The following is a 24,648-nucleotide window of genomic DNA, read 5'->3' as shown; positions in this document are numbered from 1 at the left end:
AGACCTCAAAACCAATTCCCCAGTGTGTAGAGGTACAATGTGTACGCGGCAGGGAGTCGGGGAGGAGATGCCATCATTGAGATGATTCTGGCTTTTTGTACCTATGCATTCTGCTAATGGATCATGACAAAATGTAGCTCTGAGGTGTGGGGAATGAGAAGTGGAGGCAGTACAGAAGCAGGACAAGAATGATGGAGGCGCCATTCGGGAAGGAATGGCACACTGAGTGCAGGGAACGAGCCACTGTCCTGTTTGCACTATGAGTTTTGTACACATCAGATGAAGATCGGAGAGGCCAACAATCTACCAACTCCACACACAAAATTAGGGATGGAAGGGATTGGGTAAAGCCCAGATCTGTCTTCCAGTCAGGTTGGCACCAACTGCCTGGCAAACTACGTGATGCCAACCAGAGTGTTCTAGCAAATAGAGACAGGAGGATGGAAACGTCAGGTGCCTGTGGTGCTGACTCACAAGGCTAAACTGTTCACTCTTCTCTCAAGTGAGAGTTAAAGGTTCAAGGATGACATTGCTCAAGGATGACATTGCTCAAAGGGATCCTTTCTAAAAGTTAGTAATTTAGTCTTCTGAAAAGGAACCTTTTTAGCATGGAAAAAATAATTTTGCCTCCCAGACTCCATGGCCCACCAGGGAAGAGACTCATCCTTGTGCTGTTTTTGGATCTTAATTAATTTAAGCAGGGGATTCCAAGATGGTGCCAACCAATAAGCCACGTATCTGATCTACTCTGAGGAGACCAGGGACATAAGTGGAGCAACAGATTGCTGGACTTTGAGAACTGTAGGTGAGTGGGGCCCCAAAGGCCGCAGACCAAACAGGGGGCCTACCCCCCTGGGACAAGCAATATCCTGGAGGTGCTAAACGCACTCCCCAAACTCTGGAATGGAATCCACATGCAAACTGCAGCCTGCATATAAAGCACAGACTCACTGTTTGGGGAGGGGATTTTCCAGAGTCCCCAGCCAGAGGAGTCTTAGTGAAGAGGGTGAATCTGCCCTAGGATTCCTCCTTCCACACCACCCCAAACTGTGGAGGTCACCCACCGAGGCCGAGTGGACACACAGGCGGTGGGACCCAACAGAGACAGCTAAAGTGGGACTGCAGCTTGCTGGCCATCCGGGGCCCAACCTAACACCGATCACAGCGGACTGAGCCTGCAAACAGCGGCAGTGAGAAATCAGTTTGGAATGCTTCCACAGACCTATCGGGAGATGTGGGTCTTGCCTAGAGCGATAGCTGAGCATCATAGCCCGGCGGGAAGATCTGGTGGGTCGTGGGTGGGTCGTGTTTGCAGTGTCTAATTGCTGACCTAGAGCGTTAGTGGAGCATCATAGCCCGGTGGGAAGATCTGGTTCCGTGGGCAACCGCCAGAGCTCTGCAACCCTAGTGTTCCTAGCCTCCCAGCTGCAAGGCACTGGACCTGCACTCCCCAAATGAGAGAGCCTATCTGGGGGCTCCTGGCCCGAGCAAGGCAGGCACTCTCACATTATCGGGAGGCGAGACATGGGTGGGTCATGTTTGCAGTGTCTAATTGCTGACCTAGAGCGTTAGTGGAGCATCATAGCCCGGCGGGAAGACCTGGTTACACAGGCCACTGCCAGAGCTCTGCAACCCTATTGGTCCCAGCCACCCAGCTGCAAGGCACTAGCCCTGCACTCCCAGAACAAAAAAGCCTAGCTGGGGCTCCTGGCCCAAGCAAGGCAGGCACTCTCACATTATCAGGAGACGAAACGTGGGTCTTGCTTACAGTGACTAATTGCTGACCAAAAGCGACCTTGGTCCCTCCAGGCATATAGTTCTGGGAGAGGTTGGACACCTCTACAGGGTGTAGAGACAGAGCTAAAAGACAGCTCCACCCCCAGAAGATCTAATCTACCTGGAGTCTTGACTACAAAGCCACAGGGAGGACAGGCAGCTGGGATCAACTTACACAACCAGAACTTTTGTGTGTGGACCTTATTCTAGGTCCCAAAACTGCTGATCTGAATTACAGCAGTAAAGTCCAAACAGATATCTACTTTGGCTGACCCAGCCTGGAGCCCACGGTGCAAAGGAAAATCACCAGGAGTGAAACCGGATCAACTACCTGTTCCACAGAAATAATCCCTGATCCCCACAGGCAAGAGCACTTGACCTATAATCAGTCATCAATTAACCACTCTCAACCAGTGAGGTCACTACAAAATACCTTCCAACATCAGAGCCATCAAAATGACAAGAGGACAGCGAAAGAACGCTAACAAAAACCAAAACAGTTTGGCATCTCCGGATCCCAGCATTCTCAATGAAAACAACCTGGAGAACCTAACAGCAATGGATAGTCAAGAAAATGACCTCAAGTCCTTAGTAAAGAAGATGATAATGGAAGAAACAAATAAAATCTGTAAACAAATGCAGGAGGAGGCAAACAAGAGGTTTGAAGAGTTAAAAGAGTCATATAAAGAGACACTAGAAGAATTTCAGAAAAATATAAATAACCAGATGAAAGAAATCATTAAAACAGTCCAAGACATGAAGATAAAAATGGAAGCTATGATACAGGAACACACAGAAAACGTGATCAAGAGGCATCAGAGAAGAAAGCAAGCATCTCAGAGGTGGCCTTATCTAACAGATTGCAAGAAATGGAAGAACGAATATCAGAACTTGAAGATACAATTGCAGAACTGGAAACAACCATCCAGGGAAATGCTAAATCTGAGAAGTTCCTGACACAGAGCATTCAAGAAATAAAAGACAACATGAAAAGATGAAACTTGAGAATAATAGGGATTGAAGAAGGCAATTGACTCCACAGCCCAGAAAATATCTTTAATAGAATAATAGAAGAAAATTTCCCCAATTTGAAGGAGATGCATACGAGCATACAAGAGGCCTACAGAACACCAAATAGAATAGACCCAAAAAGAAAATCTTCCTGCCACATAATAATAACAACACAAAATATACAGAACAAGGAAAAATATTAAAAGTGGCAAGAGAAAAAGGCCGAGTAACATATGAAGGCAAACCTATCAGAATTACTCCTGACTTCTCAACAGAGGCCATGAAAGCCAGAAGGGCCTGGACAGAGGTTCTGCAAACCCTAAGAGAACACAGATACCAGGCAAGACTACTATATCCAGCAAAATTATCAATAACCATTGACGGAGAAGACAAGATATTCCATGACAAAAACAAATTCAAACAGTACCTAGCCACAAATCCAGCTTTACAGAAGTTACTAGAAGGAAAACTCCACCCCAACTGATCAAACTACAACCAAAACTACATAGGAAATAGGTAACTATACCACTGAAAAATCACAACCTCACAAAATCTTGACTGTTACAAATAACAAAAATGAAGGGACTTAATGGTCATTAATACCTCTCAACCTCAATGGTCTCAATTCTCCAATAAAAAGACAGAGACTAACTGGGTGGATGCCTAAACATGACCCAACATTCTTCTGCATTCAAGAAACACATCTCAACCACAAGGACAGACATTGCCTCAGAGTAAAAGGCTGCAGAAAAATATTCCAAGCAAATGGTCACAAGAAACAAGCTGGGGTAGCAATTCTAATATCTAATAAAATAGACTTTCAACCAAAATTAATCAAAAGAGATGAGGATGGACACTTCGTACTCATCAAAGGTAAAGTCAACCCAGAAGACATCATGATTTTGAACATCTATGCTCCAAATACAAGGACTCCCACATTTGTAAAAGAGTTATTAATAAAGCTTGCCCCACTCATCAATACCCACACATTAATAGTGGGAGACTTCAACACCCCACTTTCACTCAAGGATAGGTCTTTGATTCAAAAACTAAGCCAGGAAATAACCTCATTAACCAATGTCATGAATCAAATGGATCTAACAGATATCTACAGAACTTTCCACCCAAACGCAAAGGACTATACCTTTTTCTCAGCACCCCAGGGAACGTTCTCTAAAATTGATCACATAGTTGGTCACGAAGCAAACCTCAACAGATACAAGAAGATTGAAATACTACCTTGTATCTTATCAGATCACCATGGTCTAAGGCTGTACTTCAACAACAACAGAAATAACAAAAAGCATACTAACATGTGGAAACTAAACAACTTTCTACTTAATGACTCATGGGTTATGGAAGAAATAAGGGAAGAAATAAAAGACTTCCTGAAATTCAATGAAAATGATGGAACAACATACCCCAATTTGTGGGACACATTGAAAGCAGTGCTAAGAGGAAAATTCATAGCACTAAGTGCCTTTAAAAATAAAATGGAATCATCCCACATAAACAACTTAACAACACATCTAGAAGCTCTAGAAAAAAAAGAAGCAGAAACACCCAAGAGGAGTAGACGCCTAGAAATAATCAAACTCTCAAGGCTGAAATCAATAAATTAGAAACAAAGAGAAATCCAAAGAATCAACAAAACCAAGAGCTGGTTCTTTGAGAAAATTAACAAGATAGACAAACCATTAGCCAATCTAACTAAAAGATAGAGAAACACTATCCAAATTAACAAAATCAGAAATGAAAAGGGAGACATAACAACAGACACCGAAGAAATACGAAGAATCGTAAGAACCTACTTTAAAGGCATTTATGCCACAAAATTCAAAAATTTAAGGGAAATGGACAAATTTCTCAACCGATTCCATTTGCCAAAATTGAACCAAGACCAGATAAACAAATTAAATAGCCCTATTTCGCCTATAGAAATAGAAGCAAATATTGATAGTCTCCCAACCAAAAAAAGCCCAGGGCCAGATGGTTTCAGCTCAGAATTCTACCAGTCCTTCAAAGAGGAGCTAATATCGATACTATTCAAGCTATTCCAAAAGATAGAAATGGACGGAATATTACCAAATTCCTTCTATGAGGCCACAGTCACATTGATACCTAAACCTCACAAAGACCCAAAAAAAAAGAGAGAATTTCAGACCAATTTCTCTTATGAACATTGATGCAAAAATACTCAACAAAATACTCGCAAAGCGAATACAACAGCATATCAAAGACATCATTCACCATGACCAGGTAGGATTCATTCCAGGCATGCAGGGATGGTTTAACATATGGAAATCCATCAATGTAATCCATCATATAAACAAACTGAAAGAGAAAACCCACATGATCATCTCTTTAGATGCAGAAAAAGCATTTGACAAAATCCAACACCCATTTATGTTTAAAGTTCTGGAGAGATCGGGAACACAAGGCGCTTATCTAAACATAATAAAGGCTATATACAGCAAACCAACAGCCAACATTAAATTAAATGGAAATCCCTCTAAAATTGGGAACAGACAAGGCTGCCCTCTGTCCCCATATCTCTTCAATATAGTTCTTGAAATTCTAGCTAGAGCAATAAGACATCAAAAGGAGATCAAGGGAATCCAAATGGGAAAGGAAGAAGTCAAATTATCCCTATTTGCAGATGATATGATAGTGTATATAAGTGACCCCCAAAATTCCACCAGAGAACTCCTACAGCTGATAACCACCTTCAGCAAATTGGCAGGATACAAAATAAACTCAAAAAAGGCAGTAGCTTTCCTGTATACAAATGACAAACAGGCAGAAGAAGAAATTAGGAAAACTACTCCCTTCACGATAGCCACAAACAATATAAAATATCTAGGAGTAACTCTAACCAAGCAAGTGAAGGACTTATTAGAAAAAAACTTCAAACCTCTGAAGAAAGAGATTGAAAATGACATCAGAAGATGGAGGGATTTACCTTGTTCGTGGATCGGGAGAATCAACATAGTAAAAATGGCCATCTTACCAAAAGCAATTTACAGATTCAACACAGACTGGGAAAAGATCTTCACCAACCCTTCATCTGACAAAGGTTTAATATCCAAAATATATAAAGAACTCAAGAAATTAAACACCACAAAACCAAACTACCCAATTGAAAAATGGGGCTTGGAACTTAACAGAGAATTCTCAACAGAGGAATATCAAATGCCTGAGAAACACTTAAAGAAATGCTCGTCCTCGTTAGTCATCAGAGAAATGCAAATCAAAATGACACTGAGATTCCATCTTATACCCATCAGAATGGCTAAGATCAAAAACTCAAATGACACCACATGTTGGTGAGGATGTGGAGAGAGAGGAACACTCCTTCATTGCTGGTGGGAATGCAAACTAGTACAACCACTTTGGGAAGCTATCTGGCACTTTCTCAGAAAAATGGGAATAGGGCTTCCTCAAGACCCAGCTATCCCACTCCTTGGAATATACCCAGAAAATGCCCTACCACACAACAGGGACATATGCTCAACCATGTTCATAGCTCCTTTATACATAATAGGCAGAACATGGAAACAGCCTAAGTGTCCCTCAGTAGAAGAATGGACTAAGAAACTGTGGTACATTTACACGATGGAATACTACTCAGCTATTAAAAACAAGGAATTCCCGAAATTTGTGGACAAATGGATTGATCTAGAAATTATCATAATGAGTGAGTTCACTTAGAAGCAAAAAGAGACAAATGATATATACTCACTTATATCAAAACACTAGTCCAAGGGATACGTACCATGAAAAACTTTACTTACCAAGAAAGTGGGTCAGAGGAGAGGACATCCTATTGAGACTTTAGGCGAGAGTAGCATGGAAGAATGGGGAAATAGTAGGACCCACAGGGTCCTGGAAACCTACAAGAAGAACTTTATGACAGGCAGATCTGGGTCTGGGGGTCCTCCTCAAACTAAGGCACCAGCCAAGGAGAATATAGGCATTAAACTTCAAACACCTACCAAGACCTAGCCGACAAACATGATATTCTCCACCGTTGAGTGGAGAGAGATCTGACTCTCACATGAACTCTGGTGCCCCTTTTCTGACCACATCCCCTGGATGGGGAGACCTGACGGCACTCAGAGGAAGGATAGCAAGTTACCAAGAAGAGACTCAATATTCTAAGAGCATATAAAGGAGGAGGAGGTCTCCCTCAATCACAGACATAGGGGAGGGGAGAAGGGGGGAGTGGGAGGGAGGGAGGAATGGGAGGAAACAGGGGAAGGGCTAACAATCGAGATGTAATATGAATAAATTAATAAAAAATGTAAAAAATGCATAATTGTTACATAAAAAGGGAGTTACAGAATTATATCCACTAGAAACTTTTGCTCATTATAAGCTTAAGGCAGTGGTTTTAGCTATATGCTCATTATGCCTTCAAAGTTCTTATTTCATATGTACATTATGTGTTCAAAGGATACTTTTTATGTCAAGGGGTTTCTAAGACATGGGTGTCTGTCTTGTCTTGTGTAGCTAACCATTTATTCTTTGTTTCTGTATTCATGTGGTCTTTCTTATTGTCCTGTAACCTGGGTCTTATCCTTGGGCTCAACTTAGAATGAATGTATTTCCTTGATTATTAAAAAAAATTAATTTAAGCAGCTGTCTATTGTCTCCAGAAAAACCATCCTCTGGGAGAATGTGGAAATTGATCCTCTTAAACATACTGTTTCCCTTCTAAGATGTACATAGAATTTATTCAGCTGGATAACATCCATGCATAGACTGTAGAGTATACAGGATTGTTTGAGGGTCACCATCCTGAGGCAGGTGACAACAGCAAAACACAAGTTCAGAGTCAAAGAAAAGAAAGAAAACTGAAAACAGACTAAAAGAGTGAGCCTAGCGTCTACTCTGAAGGTTCAGTCCCAGCTCCGATGTGCTCTCCCATTGTGAGAGAACAAGGGTGCATGGGCTCAGAGCCATGACTTGAGACAAGAGAGAACTGTGGCAAAACTGTACTGCATCTTCAGTAACAGATAGTTTAAAGAGGACGTACAAGGTGGGGGGTGGGTGAGGGTAGAGGGAGGAGGAGGAGGGAGGGACTCTGCAGCAGCCTTGCTAGTAAAAGAAATGATGATTCTGGGGAAATGCTTTCTTCTCTAAACATAGCTGGAAACCTTTCATTACAAATTATGTTTCATGGCAGGAGAGATGGCTCAATGGTTATGAATGCAGGCTACTCTTCCAGAGGATCAGAGTTTAATCTCCTACAACTGTATGGCAGTTCAGCATGTAGACCCCCTTGCTGATGCTGGAACCAGCTTTTCTAGTCTTATGCTGGAGTGAGAATAAGTGGCTCTCCAGAAATGCTCTAGATTAGGACTGTCGACGCACCTGGCCTCAAGAACAAAGCCTTGTCGGCTCCTCAGGTAGACCACCAGCACCTGTTGTTACATTGTTTTGACCACATTGCATAAGACTATTTACTAAACCACTTTTAATAGAGACAGACAAACAGGCAGACAAGATAGTAGGATGGATAGATAGATGGATGGATAGATAGATAGATAGATAGATAGATAGATAGATAGATAGATAGATAGATAGATCTTTGTTCTCTTGATTCTGTTCCTCTAGAGCAGTGGTTCTCAACCTTCCTAATGCTGTAACCCTTTAGTACAATTCCTCATGCTGAGTGATTATTTCTATTTTTATTTTATTATTTTTATGTGTGTTGAGTGTTTTGCCTTCATGTATGTACACTATGTATGTGCCTGGTACTATCAGAGGCCAAAATGGGGGGATGGGGTCAGATGACTCCAGGACACACCCCCTCCCAGAATTGTAATGACAGTTGGGTGTGAGCCACCATGTGGGTCCTAGAAACTGAACCATGGTCCTCTGAAAGAGAAGCCAGTGCTCTTAACTGCTGAGTAATCCCTTCAGCCCCCCAAAAGTGTTTCTCACTGATGCTGCCATACCTTCATTATGGGACTTATGCATCAGATTTGGGTGCTTCCAAAGACAGCATTTGACTCTCAAAATAGTGAGCCCAGTACCCTTAGTATATGGTCTGAGAGCTTAGCTGCTGACTTATACCTCTAGCCTGGTTGGAGGTAATGGCTTCTCAACCCTGTTGCAACTTAAGCATTGTACTTGGATTTACAGACAGAATGTAGGTCGTTAGATAAAGCCATCTCACCAGTCTAATCACCAATGTGCCAGCCCCAATGCAGAGACACAAGAAGCATGGCAACTCTGGGCTGTGTGAGTCCTCTGAATACTGGTAATATTGCAATAATGGGCCTGGCTTTTCCTTGTTGCTTATAATAAAATCAAGAAAAGTAACCTGAAGACAGAATTTCTAACTGAAAGGAGCTAGACTTTAATATTTGGGAAATTCTCAGCCTAACCATATAGGAAAATGTGATAAGGTGTGGTTGACAGTGATAAGCCTGTGGCTTGGAGAACATTTATCAAGAAGAGTCTCTTGGGTGGAACCACATTCTTCATCATGTACTCCATCAAGACCTTTTCAAGTTTAAATTGAAGGGCTTGAAGAAGAGAACTACAGAAAGGCTTTCATGTCAGACAGCACAGATCTCCTTCATCTATGAAAATACTGTTCTTCCAGATGGGAAGAGTTTTCAGAGACAGCTTAGAGGGCATCAGAGCTGCCCCCCTTTGATCAGTAGGCAGTGGGAAGCCATCATACTCAAAGTCACAGACACCAGGCCGCCCAAAATCTTGGGGACTCCACACTACCCAGCTAAATCCCAGGCACTGGACTTCTGCCTGCCAGAGCTTTGATGGATGGATTGCCTCAGTGGACCTGATGGTTCAATTTTAATCCAAAGATAATTGTTTCTAAAACACAAAGTTTAATGGCTCTGCCCTGGTAAGGGTTAAGCTGACTTGGGAGTAATGGCTACTTCCTACCTCCTCCTTGTCCATTTCTACTTTTGGATTGAAAAATGCCTATCACACCTCTATCCCACCATTGCCTGTGGGAAGCACACTGTCAGTTTGCTTTGACAGATTCACAGTCAAAGAACAATTTGACCTCTGGATTGATTGTACTTTGAGTCTCGCCTTTAACTGATGGCGGTGGTTATTTAATAAGAATTTGAGCGTTAGGTTTCAGAGTTGATAGGGGAAGAGAGTAAGATTTTTTCAGAACTGTTGGGACCAAATGGATATGTTTTGGGTGCAAGGGGGACATGAATCTGGGGCTGGGAGTGAGATGCTCCCAATTATGTATGTTAACTTCTAACCTTGAATATGATCATGTTTGAAGGTAGAGCCTTGGGAGCCATTTAGGTCATGGGAAAGGAGCCTGAAAACGGGACTAGAACCTTTATAGGAAGCAACGAGAGAAGCATCATTCTCTTGTCTCATTCCACTGTGAGTTGTAACGCTGAACCCTAAAGAGAACTCTCAGGAGAACCCAAGCATATTAGATGCAAATCCTTCCTCTAGTCACATTGATAATTACAGCAGAATTCCTGAGAGCTTACTTATTTATAATTATTTTACTACTACTCAAATAATATATGAATGTAAGAATTTGTGAAAAATTAAGGCAATGGTAAGAAAGTACTTTAAACGCTTCCTTGACCTCCGCAACTCCAGTCACTCCTCAGGGGAAAACATTGTCAGTTTCACAGTATCCATTGAGCTTTTCCCTCTGTTTCACTTAGAAACCCAAAATCAAGAGGATTTGTGCTTTATTTTTTCTTTTTGGGAGGATTATAAATGATACATACTATATTTTATTTCTATGCTTAATACAATTATTGTGAGGTCTCATGTCAATAATCACAGATATCCCTTCATTTTAATTGATTTATGGTCTTTCATAGTATAATTGGGCCATGTATTGCCCTAGCTTGCTGATAAATATTTAGGGTTTATCTTTCCAGTGTTTTATTCATAAGCAATACTGCAATGGAAACTTCTGTAAATGTTTCATAATTTGCATATGCAAATGTTTTCCTTAGGGCAAATACTGAGAGTGGGACTGCTAGATTCAAAGTGCATTCACATTTTAAATTCAGGTAGAAATTATAGGCAACACATGTAATACCAGCACATAGGACTCTGAGGCAGGAAGATGGTGACTGGAGGACTGTGTAGGCTACTTAGGAAGGTTATTTCTCAAAAATCCAAAAAGAAGATTTAAACAAAGAAATTATGAACTTTCCCTCAAATATCCAACTTGTGTTCTCACTAACAATAAGAAAAGCAACCCCATTACCCTTTGAAAGAATTGACAGTGTTGATATTTTTCTGATATGTTATATTTTAATAACATTTTAATTCTCATTTTTTGACTGCCATTGACCTTGAGACTCATTTATTCTTACATCCTTAAGTACCTAATAGTGTCACTAAAATGAGGCAAATACCAAGTGATTTTTTTTTTTATCAGAACTTCCAAATACAATGCAAGGACAGAGACATTTACTGAGTGATAACGCCAGGAGGTATATTAGTCACGTTATATTCATGGCCTCATTAATTCCCTGAACTGATTTCTCAAACATTCATTTTTTCTTCCCACACTGTAATGGAGAGACTGAAGCCCTGAAAGATTAAGTAGATCCTCAAGGTCATACAGCCAATAGGACTGTTGACTTTGGCAGCCCAAGTCTGACTCCAGAAATGGAGTCCCAGTTCACTAGATCTTGATGGCATGCCTTCCCCACACAGAGAGCTACAAGGGGTCTCAAAATCATCAACACTACACCTACCCAAGGCACAAGGGAGGATCTGAAGCACAAGGGAGTCAGCAGAGTGACAGCTGGCTACCAACACACAGCTCACCAAACCCTCTCTCCTCTCTTGCACTCGGGAAACCAAAACAGCATTTTAGGTAGACAGGGCAAGGTTCCTATTGACACTGCCAGCCTTGACTTGAAAACATAGAACCTGGATGGGGAGGCCTGGCAGCATTCAGAGGAAGGTAGCAGGCTACCAAGAAGAGACTTGATACCCTATGAGCATATACAGGGGGAGGAGGCCCCCCTCAGTCACAGTCATAGGGGAGGGGAGTAAGGGGAAAACGGGAGGGAGGGAAGAATGGGAAGATGCAAAGGATGGGATAACAATTGAGATGTAATATGAATAAATTAATAAAATATATTTTTTAAAAAGAAAAGAAAACATAGAACCTGAATCACAGTGGGCTAATGAGCTACTCCAGAACATACAGCTGGCTGATGTAGAGGCTGCCGACCGGCCAAGAGGAGGCCTGAGCACAAAGACAATTAGAATACTTCTTGAAGATGCCTATAGGCTAGGCATACAAGGAAAGAAGAAAAAAGACTCAGGGCAGGGAATGGGATGGGCTCATGGGTGGGGTCATGGGAAAGAAGCACAGTTAATCAATCTGATGCTCCAACTATCAACGCCAAATGACACTAATGCCAATATTTCTCTGTAACGCATGAAGAAATGCCTCCTGAGTGCTCCTCACACATAACCGATCTTATGAGATGTTCTCCGCTATCTTGAGTATAGGGGTTTTGTTAACTAGATATAAGCCGATTGCGATGAGAAAATGTAAATGAAATAAACCCTCTGCTCTCCAAGTTGCTTTCAGATACAGTGTTCATCACAGAAGGAGAACAAGCTATGAAAATGTTGCCTCTTCTTCCTTCAATAACCTTAAAGTCCTTATTCGGGCCTGATGAGATAGGCTTGTAATCTTAGCTACGTGGGAAGCTGGGGAAGGATACCTTGGCTATAGGGTAAGTACAGGATCAGACTGGCAACTTAGTGGCATTCTCAATATAAAGACGTATCAATCAATCAATCAATAAACAAACAAACAGCAGTCCCTGGTCTCTGCCCTGGTCTTTCATTTAAGGACACTCAGAAGACAGAACAAGACATTTCTAGGCACAAGAAGCTCAACTCTTACCCTTTTCTACATCTTCCCATCTCTACTGTGTCTCCACCCTTGAAAGCATGTTCAGGGAATTCTACAGTTTATTTAATGGCTCTCTGGCCAAAGATTCATAGTTTATCTAAAAACCTGAAAGGTTTACCTCTCAATGGACCTTCTACTAATATCAGGTGGATTATTATGTGGAATTTGGAATAAAGCATCTAAAACAGACAGACACAGTGAATGCCAGAAAAATCTAGAGAACAAAGCAGCCCTCTTGTCTATGATTATCTACTTCAAACGCCATCATCTTCCCTCTACTCTGTGTGGCTGTTCACACTTTGATCATCTTTTGACATGACAAAGACTTGTTAGACTTGTTTATGTACAAACAAAAAACCAATTATTTCTGCCTTTCTTCTGTAGGGGTTGATGAAAACTTGGTTTGAAGTGGTAGGATTTGTGACAGTAAAACCATGTGGATCTGTAGTCAGATGAACCTGCAACTTGTGTAACTGTTCGCCTAACATCCCTCCATGATCTGTGGCTTGGGTCCAACTTTGGATTGGATATCACGCAGCAACATAAGGTTCAGAAATATCCCACTTCACATAGTTCTCAGAAGTGTAACAAACAGGTATAAAGCAAACAGTTTAGAGTGGTAGGTGAATGGCATTGGCTATTTTCTTAAGTAAAGAGAACTCCACCTGTCTATCAGCTGAGAAGCAAGTACCTCATTCATACCGTGAATAGCTCAGGACTGGAAGATATCAGCCCAGTCTAGCTCAGCCGCTGTGCATTTCATTGTCATCTTTCATGCACCACACATTGACTCTTGAAGTCTCATGCTCTGAGACTCCTTATCATGATGTGTGACCTCTGGCTAAAGGCCTTGGTAATCTAGCTGCATCTGAGTCAACACAGGAAAAGGGAATGGGTGTCTTAGTTAATTTTCTATTGCCATGACCAAAGCCTTTCAGGTCTGTGGCGGTTTCAATGAGAACGATTCCCCAAAGGTTCATACATTTGAATACTTGGTCCCTACTTGGTAGGACTGGTTGGGAAGGATAGAAGCAGCCTTGCTAGAAGATGTTATATCACTGGGGTCATGCTTTGATGTTTCAAAAGCCCATGCCATTTCCAGTTTCTTTTTCTCTTTTGCTCTCTCACTGTTTCTACCTACTTGCCCTGTGCTTGCAAATCAAGAAGAATGCCCCCAATACATCTTTTATTCTATAAGTTACCATGCTCATAGTGTCTTTTCATAGTAACCTAGCAATTTAAAAACAAGTAAGAGAAAGACTCATGTTTCCAGAAGGTTAGAGTCTGTGGGGAACATGGCAACAGGTAGGCGGGCATGGCACTGGAGTAGTAAGTGAGCAATTACATCTTGATCCACAACCACAAGGCAGAGAGAGAGACAGAGAGAGAAAGAGACAGAGAAAGAGAGAGACTGAGACTGGGAATGACATGGGCTTTTGAAACCTCAAAGCCTACCTCCAGAGACACACTTCCTCCAACAAGGTTACGCCTCATAATCCTTCTCAAACAATTCCACCAACTGAAGACCAAGCTTCAAAAATATGAGTTTCTGTGAGCCATTCTCATGCAAACCACCACACAGAGTTCCTGAAACTCCTTCCAATCTCAGACCATCAGGTGGTAACTGAATGACACCCACCAAACTGATAAAGACCATGCTGCAACACCCCATTGCAACCAAGCAAGGGTCTCCATGCGAAGTCTTCATGGCTAGTCTCAGAAGGTCCACAACCATACCAACTGCCTGGCCTGAGAAGATGAGGATGTGAGATTGGAAAGAGGCCAGCTCTTCACATGTAGAAGCTCACAGCTTACTTAGGCAAAGTCAACAGAAAGACCAGGTCCTGTGAACAGTGCTGAGGACTCACTTTGCAGCTTGACTTCTTTGATCTCATGGTAAACTGCTCTACTCTGGCTCTACTAACAATCCTGCTTATATGAAATACCCTAGAAATACACGTCTGTAGCAGCAACTAATCTCTGTCACTACAGGCACCATGGGAACAAGAAGACCTAAATTTTCTCACAGCCTCTGGCTCTTATTGGACAAGTATCTTTCATAAGTCACTTACTTAGACTTGATATTTGGTTTCCTGGGATGCTGAGATGGCTGAGTAGGTAAAGGCACTTGTCCCCATGTGTATATGCATCACACACACACACACACACACACAAAATTCAATAAAGTTTTAAAATTTAGGGAGAAATTTTGTTTCCTAATCTATAAATAGAAATCATGGTATAATCTTCTGAGGCCACGTCCATCACAAGGATAATGTTTTCATAGCCACTGCAATTGGGGCCGAGTAAACAAGGGGAGGTAACTACTGAGGCCAGTCCTCTGCTGCCCAGACTAGCAGCCTCTCAGGAGCAGTCATCCCAGAACATGTGGTCCAGCATCCCCACAGAAATGAGTGAGCCAGAAAAGAACTGGAAGAAATAGTTACAGGCAATTTTTCACAGGCTAATCTCTGCAGGTCAAAGAGGATTTAGGGCTTCTGGAAATGCAAAGGCTGATTACTTCAAATCCTATCCCAGGAGCCCAGCGGGTGGGGCATGAAGACTGCTCAATAGTCTGTGCACAGGCCAGGATCTTTCAGATAAGCATTTCAAGGGAACCAGACAGAAGGATTTCCAGGAAGCTGGGAATTCACAGGTCCAGTGACTCCCAGAGGACTCTCTTCAGCGCTCTAAACCAATGGCCTTTTCTGAGTGGTGGTTGGTAAAATAACCCAGGCCCTGCCCCAAGTAAGTCTGATTAGTTTGGTGGCTCTCAACCTTCCTAATGCTGTGACCCTTCAATGCAGGTCTTTATGCTGTGATGACCCCCCAACCATAAATATTTTCTTTTTATTTATTATTTATTTTACTGTAGTTTATTAATTTATTCATATTATATCTCAATTGTTATCCCACCCCTTGTATCCTTCCATTCCTCCCTCCCTCCCATTTTCCCCTTATTCTCTTCCCCTATGACTGTGACTGAGGAGGACTTCTTCCCCCTGTATATGCTCATAGAGTATCAAGTCTCTTCTTAGTAGCCTGTTATCCTTCCTCTGAGTGCCACCAGGCCTTCTCATCCAGGAGACGTGGTCAGCCAAGGACAATACATGCAGTAAACTTCGAACCCCTACCCAGATCTACCCAATAGACAGGACATTCTTCACAGTTGAGTGGAGAGTGAGGTCTGACTTTCACATGAACTCTGGTGCCCCATATTTGACTATAAATTATTTTTTTCTTTTTTTTAAATTTTTTATTAATTTATTCTTGTTACATCTCAATGGTTATCCCATCCCTTGTATCCTCCCATTCTTCCCTCCCTCCCATTTTCCCCTTATTCCCCTCCCCTATGTCTGTTCCTGAGGGGGATTTCCTCCCCCTGTATATGCTCATAGGTTATCAAGTCTCTTCTTGTTAACCTGCTATCCTTCCTCTGAGTGCCACCAGGTCTCCCCCTCCAGGAGACATGGTCAAATATGAGGTACCAGAGTACATGTGAAAGTCTTACCCCTCTCTCCACTCAACTGTGAAGAATGTCCTGAAATCCTTCACTTACCAGGAAACTGGGACAGAGAGGAGGACATCCTATTGGGACTTTAGATGAGAGAAGCATGGGAGAATAGCAAAGTAGAAGTATCCAGAGGGTTCTAGAAACCTACAAGTAGCACATTATGATAGGCAGATTTGGGCCCAGGGGTCCCGCTCAAACTAAGGCACCAACCAAGGACAATACAGGCAGTAAACTTTAAACCTGTACCCAGATCTAGCCAATGGGCAGAACATAAATTAGTTTCATTGCTACTTCATAACCAATTTTGCTACTGTTGTGAACTGTAATATACCTGTGTTTTCCCTTAGGCAACTCTTGCGCCGGCTTGTTTGACCGCAAGTTGAGAATCTCTGCATAGCCGCTACAGGGCAGGAGCTCTCACAGGGCATCCCTGGAGGCTGGTGATTCCCTGGCTCCTGACTTCTTTCCTCATTCCTACCCCAAGTTCTGCCAAAGGTGAAGGGTGAAGAGGTGCCTGCACTTAATGGGAAGCAAATTAGGTGACAGCTTAAATCTTGTCACAGGTCAGGAGGGTGGTGAAGTGACTGATGAGTCTTCAAGAGGGCAATCCATCTTCTCTGTCTCAGTAGGAAAAGGCAGATCCAGGGACAGAAGAGGAAGGCAGAGACAACGGTGGAATGAGGAAGGGATTAGCCTCTACTGACGCCACGCAGCTGTTCCCAGAAGTCCCATGGGGCATGGAGTTCCTGCAGGGAGGAAGATGCTGGTAGGCAATGGGGAACTCTCTTGCTCTCAACTGTTCCAGCTCCGCCCTGTGCCCTGTGCTATGTGGTCACACTCATTGCCAGCATGGACTGTGCTGTGGTAAAGCATGAAATGCATCTCATCTGATTCTTGTCATCATCCAACAAGGACATGTTGGTATGCGTGGGAAAAGAGTCTCAAATGTTCCAGTGATTATCCCTTGGTCACTCAGAGGTTAAACTGATTCATAATGGGGGAGAGCCCTCTGGTTCCCACAGGGTCTCCAGGAGTTTTACGCATGTGCATATGGAATTGGATATACATGACTCAGCCCAGTCGCTGACAATGGGGGACAAGCATCCAGAGCTCTGGTGAAGGAAGTCAATGGAATCTGACTGGAAAACCACCTGGGATGATCTTGTACTACTGCTTAGGTCAGAGGTTCTCAACCTGTGGGTCATGACCCCATTAAGAGGGTTGAACAGTGTTTTCCTCAAGGGTCACCTAAGATCATAGGAGAACACAGATGTTTACATCACAATTTATAACAGTAGCAAAATTATATTTATGAAGTAGTAATGAAAGTAACTTTATGGTAGGGGTTCACCAAATTTGAGGGACTATATTACAGGGTCACAGCATTAGAAAGGTTGAGAATCACTGAACTGAGTGATAGAAAGGCTTAGCACTGGCGACTCATCAGGCAGGCCTCAGCTAGGGAGCTGAGACCCATACTTGGGCTTCTGTGATTCCAGCATTGCAGCTTCCACCAATCACCCTTTGACAGTAGACTGAAGCGCCCCTCCCCCCATGGTGCCTAAGCCCTGTGGTGGGTTAGGTGGTACCTACCTACTGAGCTGAAGACTAAACTCAAGGTGGTTCTATGTCTAAAGCCTTATGTCACTTCCTTGTTTGCTTTCTTTGTTTCTGGGATCTAACTTCCCCAGCACTGTCAGATTACATGGACCAAAGCCTGATCTTACTTTGGCAACGCCTACCCAAAATTCTCTGGTAGGAGTTTCACCTTGCATAAGGCCAGTCTCCTTATTCCAGGATTCTCAGACCTCTTAATGGGCCTAACTTAGCCACCTACGGTCTCCCAGCAGAGAGCAGATCCCATGCCATTCAACAGCTGGCCCACCTGAGCGATGGTCAGGCCTGGCTAGCAAAGAGAGATGTGAATAGGGAAATAAAGGAAAGGCTAATCCTCAAGGTGGGAGGTTGTGGGACTTAGGAAGTGAGCAGGTGTAATTGGGGACATCTAGGCTCCATCTTCAGAGAGAATGAGGAGAGGTGCCATAAACAGTACACCGATCTTGACAAAGACTGGGACACTGAAGCATTTGGCTCTATCACACTCATTCTTGCATCCTTGGCTTTTCCCACAGACATGATTTTACAACAAAAACCATTGATAAAGCCAGTGGGATGCCATGGAAACTGCTAGTCCCTCGGGGAGATAGCAGCTGTTAGAACGAGAACAGATTCAGACTGAAGGGTTTAGTGCACCTCAGTGGGTGAAGCCAGGCAGAGGCTAAGACAGCCTAGCTGACCACATGCAGCAGGGAGACTCAGAGTGGGTAGGTTGCTCAGGACACAGCTGAGTGGTCTCTGACCCCACACAGGAGATGAAGAACAAATAAGTCCTGAGCAAAGGAGGAAGACCCCTTCCCCTGTCTCCAGTTGTTCAGTGGAAGTTCCTAAGTGACTCAGTAACAGTACAGGCATATCTGGGCTGCTCTCTCTCTCTCTCTCTCTCTCTCTCTCTCTCTCTCTCTCTCTCTCTCTCTCTCTCTCTCTCTCTCTCTCTCTCACACACACACACACACACACATACACACATGCATACATACATGTGTGCGCACACACAGAGAGTCTCACTTTCATGGGCTCTGACAGCACCAAGTCTCTTCCCTCCCCTCACTCCCTCACCGCCCCCATGTCTACTATAAATAGATATGGGACAGCAAGGGCATCTCTAGGCTTCAGAGTGCATTCCACCACTGGCTTGGGAACAGGCTTTATTTGAGTGAGTGAAAATGAGGTGAGAAATAAAGGTGATTTGTGCCTGGGCTTCACGTTTCACTGTTTGCTTTAAACACAGACAATATTTAATAGCACGTACCACTTCTAAATCTTCCTGATATTTCTGGAGCTAAGGACTGCTGGAAGCTTCACATAAAAACTTAGTCCAAATTGGTTTCCTTTGTAGGAAAAGGAACGGCGGGGTAAGAGGCAAACCTGGGAGGCGGGTGCCTTCCCCTCTGCTCTTTTCTGACTATAAATGTGTAATTGCTATCCTTGGAGGCTAGAAAATGCCAAGAGATTTGAACCAAAGAAATGACAATGTCATTGCTGGCTGGAGATGAATACTGGGGCAGTAATGACCATAATTTGGTTTAGTTTCCATTTATTATTACACAGGTTGTTAATTGGAATAGAGAGAAGAAAATTGCTGCGAGAAACAAAATTACTCCAGGAAATAGGGAAATGAGTGAAATGACCAACAATGAGGTTAAAATTACTACCAGCTAAGAAGAGAGAAAAAAGGGAGCAAAATGTCTGAGTGCTTCAAAGCAAGCCCCGTGGCTATGTGCCTGTTTGCATTCCTTCTGAAGAAACAAGACCCAGACTGGAGGTCCCTGGGAACTCTGCACAGGAGAGGAGTTTGGCAGGGCTGCAAAGCCATGGGGTCCTTTCTTTTAAGAGATCCTCCAAATCCATGGCTAAAAGAGGGAGCCCTGCAGGGGTTGATCCTAATGAAGAATATCTGGAATCTTCCTCCACCATATAGTAATTAAACATGGCACAGTCCATGACTTAAACCAGAAAGCAGACTTCATCCATAAAAGGCTGCATAACAAGTATTTCAGCCGTGGAGGGCTGTGGAGTCTCTGGTGCCATACCAGTCCCATCACTGCAGAAGGACAGCAGCTATGAGCAATGCACATACCAGGAGTGTAGTTGTGGATTTAAGAAAGCAGGCAACAGCTGCATTTAGTCTCCAGGCCCTAGCCTGCCAACCTCCACTTTAAGTAATGATAGTCAATCCAACCTTTCAGTGCCCTGCTATACGCACATCTTCCACCCCCATTTTGTCACGGGTTGATCTCAGTGCTATGTGAGGACAGTTATAAAGGAATCACCGGGCTACATTGATATAAATAAATAAATAGATAAATAAATAGGTAGATAGATGATAGATAGATAGATAGATAGATAGATAGATAGATAGATAGAATGTTGAAAACAAGTGCCATATTGTGTCCAAGACCACAGAATCTGTGGGCAGCAAAAATCAGGGCTGGACATCCTTGCATCTTGGGCTCTGGCACATCTGGTGATCTGGCTCTTGGTCCTACTCTCTCTACTTGCCTAGAATGTTTCCTTGGACACGAGTGTCTATTGCTCACTCCAAATCCTGCTTTCTATGACTGCATAGCTGCACAGATTAGAATTTCTGCCATGTCATACTCTGCTAAATGCTCCTCAGTATCTCACAGGGCCTGTAGAGACTCTATCCACAAGTCTTTCTTCAGACCCAAAACCCCTGCCTCAAGTTCTTATTCACACTAGGATTTCTGCTAGACCCCTAGGAAGGTGTAAAGGATTCTAAAATCCTCAGGAACTATGAAAACCCAGGTTCTAAACCGAGCTCAGTCAGGGCCTGGTGGCCCCCTACTGGCCAGCCAGGTCTTTCACACTCAGCTCCAGGGACTCAATTGGAAGATAGCCATCTGACTCCACCCCATTCTAGTCTGTCAGGGTTCCCTGGGCTTTAAAAATCCCTACAATCTAGTGTGTACCTCTGTGTATTATCTGTAAATTTGACCTAATCAGACAGAAATCCTCATTTACCTTTCTGTCCACAAGTAGTGGCAGGTTCCAAGCACAGAAACAACGAAGACCGGTTGAATGAATGAATGAATGAATGAACAATGCAATCAATGTGTTTTCTTTCAGTAATGGTTTTAGAAACATGGGCCTCTTATAATAAACATATATTATTTATTTTTCTAACGTTTATGACAAATATCTAATACAAGCAACTTAATCAAGAAAGGGTTGGGGAGGGGGGCTTGCTCTTTTGAGTCTATCATGGCAGAAAGACAGGACATCAAAAGCTTGAGGCAGCTGACCCCACAGTAATCATGAAACATGGAAACATGGATACAGTTTTCTGTCTCCTCTTCATTCAGTCCAGAACCTCAGCCCAGGGATTGTGCCGCTTGCCTTCGAGATGGGTGCCTTAGTTTCAGTTTCATTGCCATGAAGAGACACCATGGTCATGGCAACTCTTACGAGGAAAACATTTAGTTGGGGCTGGCTTACAGCACAGACAGAGACTTAGTCCATTATCATCATGGAAGGTAGCATGGCAACACACAGGCACACATGGTGCTGGAGAGGAAGCTGAGAGTTCTACATCTGCATTGGCAGACAGGGCAAAGAGGAGTGAGCCACAATGGGCCTAGCTTTAGCATCTGAGACACCCCCAAGTGGCACACTTCCTCCAACAAGGCTACACCTACTCCAACAAGGTCACACCTCCTAATAGTGGCACTCTCTATGAGCTTATGGGGGCCATTTTTTTTCAGACCACCACAATGGGTCTTCCCATCTCAAAGAAGCCAATCTGGAAAATCCCTCACAAATATAGCAAGAGGTTTGTCTCTTGGGAGATTCTAGACCTTATTAAGACTAATCCTCACAGATGGCTTAGGCTGAGCAGAGAATAGCAGCCTTGGCTGTGACACAGAGATCAAACAAGTCCCTGGTTGTGCTGACCCAGAAGAAGTAGAGTTTCTCATTCTTGGGAATCCAAGGAACAGAATCGGTATTCCTTAAGACCACCTGTTAACATGCTGACGCTGCACAGGGCAGAGGAGGGGGAGGGACAGTTTTGTATGGCTGATTTCCCTACAGTTGATGAAGAGCTGGTGACAGCTGACTTAACAATAAACTCCCAGCCTGGAACCCCCCACAGTCCAATTATTTCAGCTATATTCAAGCCTATTGACACCGCACATTCAGAAGAAGAATGGCGAGGCTGTATTAATGAGGGTTTCCATGAGTCAGAAAAATAAAGGCAGCAAAGCATACTGACAAGGGCATCCAAGGAGTGAAAATGCCTAGAAGAGCTGGGTTATTCCTTAATGTTGCCAAGAGATATGAAGGAACCTCTCATTTGGACTCACAGGATTTGTTCTAGTTCAGTAGTCAGCCAGTCATTCACTTACATGAGGCTCAGTTTTCTCATCTGCACAATGGGCACAGTCACCTGTAGCACTTCACACTGCACAGTTCTGAGAAGGTTTAATGGGCTGAATACTATAAATTAACAATGAGCTACACTATCTGTCTTAGTTAGGGTCACTATTGCTATGATGAAACACCATGACCAAAGTGAGTTGGAGAAAAAAGGGTTTAATTTGTCTTATGCTTCAACATCCACAGTCTATCACTGAAGGTGGTCAGGACAGGAATTCAAACAGGGCAAGAACTTTGAGGCAGGAACTGATGCAGAGGAGGTGGAGGGGTGCTGCTTACTGGCTTGTTCCTTCAAGCTGGCTCATCCTGCTATCTTATGGAATGCAGGCCCATCAGTCCAGGGGTGGCACCACCCACAATGGGCTGGGCTCTCCCACATAAGTCACTAATTAAGGAAATGCTCTACAGGCTTGCCTACAGCTCCATTTTTGTGGAGGCATTTTCTCAGCTGGGACTCTCGCCTCTCTGATGACTCTAGCCTGTGTCAAGTTAACATGAAATTAGCCACCACGAATGTCTTACACTTTTGTTCAGTCTGGCAATCACCTTTCACTGGAGGACAGTTTGATCTTCCCCACACAGAAACAATGCTTTGAGCATGGAGCCTTCTATTTGGAAAGAAATATAAATGGATTTGCTAGCACAGAGGCATAATTGGGGAAAGGCTGACACACAGCAATGAAATGTCATATGCTAATAGGATCTCCCTGAGGGACGGTGTATCGAAATCAGATTTCAAAGGAAGGGCCTGTTTTGCACGATTAGCAAAGACTGATCAATTTCTAAATATTATCTTCTCCCAAAGTAAATATCAGGATCTCAATCATGTATTTTCCAAAATTCCTGGAGCATTCAAATTAGACAAATCAATCCAGGGAGTTCTGATTGACTGCCAACATTATGTTGGGCACTGTGTTGGGAGCTAAAAATACCATATGTTATGATCCTGAACTCAGAGACCAACAGGCAGTGATTGAGAAAATAAAGCACTCCCAGTGTGTGAGAGACACTAATAGTGAGGTCTGAGCACAGCGCTGAGGATGCAAAGTGGAAGGTCATTCTGACTAGTTTGGGCATAATTTCCAGCCCATGGTAGCACACTGGGCACGGTGTAATTGGAATAGCCTGTGTATATTTTATTCTGCTGCCTAAAACCACAGACAGACGCCTTCCCTCATCCCTCTGTGCACTCAGAAATGCCTTTCCCAACTTGGAATAGAAGGTCCTGGGCTCTGCCCCCCTTCAAGGATGGGTTTCACGCCCATGGGTTTTCCTATCCCTCCAAGATGAAGTCTATCAGATATATTTGTATGGCTATAATAATGACCATGACCAAAAGCAACTTGTGGAGGGAAGGGTTCATTTCAACTTATAAGTCCTTGTCACGTCATGAAGGACAGTCAGAGAAGGAACTTGAGGCACAAACCTACCTGGAGGCAGGAACTGAAGCAGAGGTCATGGAAGAAGGCTGCTTACTGGCTCCCCGTGGTTTGTTGCTCAGCCTGCTCTCTTATACAACCCAGAGATGGCACCACCCACTGTGGGCAGGGACTTCCCACATCAGTCATTAATTGAGAAAATGCCCCCCTAGACTTTCCTACAGGACAGTGTGCTGGACATATATTCTCAGTTGAGGTTCCTCTCCCCAGATAACTTTAACTGTGTCAAGTTGACAAAAAAAGACTAACCAAGATGCTAGAGAAAATATAGGCTATTTCTTGAAGGTCTACGCTGAGACTTACTCAACTCACGCCATATCATCTGCTTTAGCTCAGGAAATCCGCATGGAACGACTCAACGACAGGTGATTTTGATATGAGTACAAAGGTCCTGAAGGTTAAAAGTGGCTTTGCTTATGTGGCTCCTCTTAACAAGCCAAAGACATTCCACTCAAAAGCGCAAGTCTTTGCACCTGTGGTAGCTCAAGCAGCAAGTTCTTTCCAGAGGGAGGTGCAGGTTTGGTGATGGAGATGAGATTGCAGCCCCCGTGGGGGTAGAGGTGGGAGTTATTTTCTGTTAAACTGATTAATAAAAGTGTGTATAGTTATGCTATCCAGCATGATTAAATCATTGCCATGACCAAGTTAGTTACCTCACAGGGCACCTTTCTGCACGTGTGGTGGGAGTGTGGTTTAGAAGCAAATTGGTAAATTCCAACTTCACAATACAGCATCCTATCCATGAACACTAAACTATATCTGATACCCTCAAAATGTATCCATCCTGTAACAGAGAGTTTGTGTTTGGCCACATCTCTCCTTTCCCCACCCACTTACATCTCAGCCCTTAGATACTAGGAATTCTGGAACTTGTTTATTATCATATTTGTGTGGTTGTATAGTTTGCCTTTCTCTGTCTGGCTCATTTCGCTTGGCGGAAGTTATCATCAAGTCTCCCATGTACAATCCCCTGAACC

Source organism: Acomys russatus, chromosome 1, assembly GCF_903995435.1.
Source record: "Acomys russatus chromosome 1, mAcoRus1.1, whole genome shotgun sequence".
Lineage (NCBI taxonomy): Eukaryota > Metazoa > Chordata > Mammalia > Rodentia > Muridae > Acomys > Acomys russatus.
The sequence above is the reverse complement of the archived record's forward strand: the minus strand, read 5'-3'. Positions refer to the sequence as shown.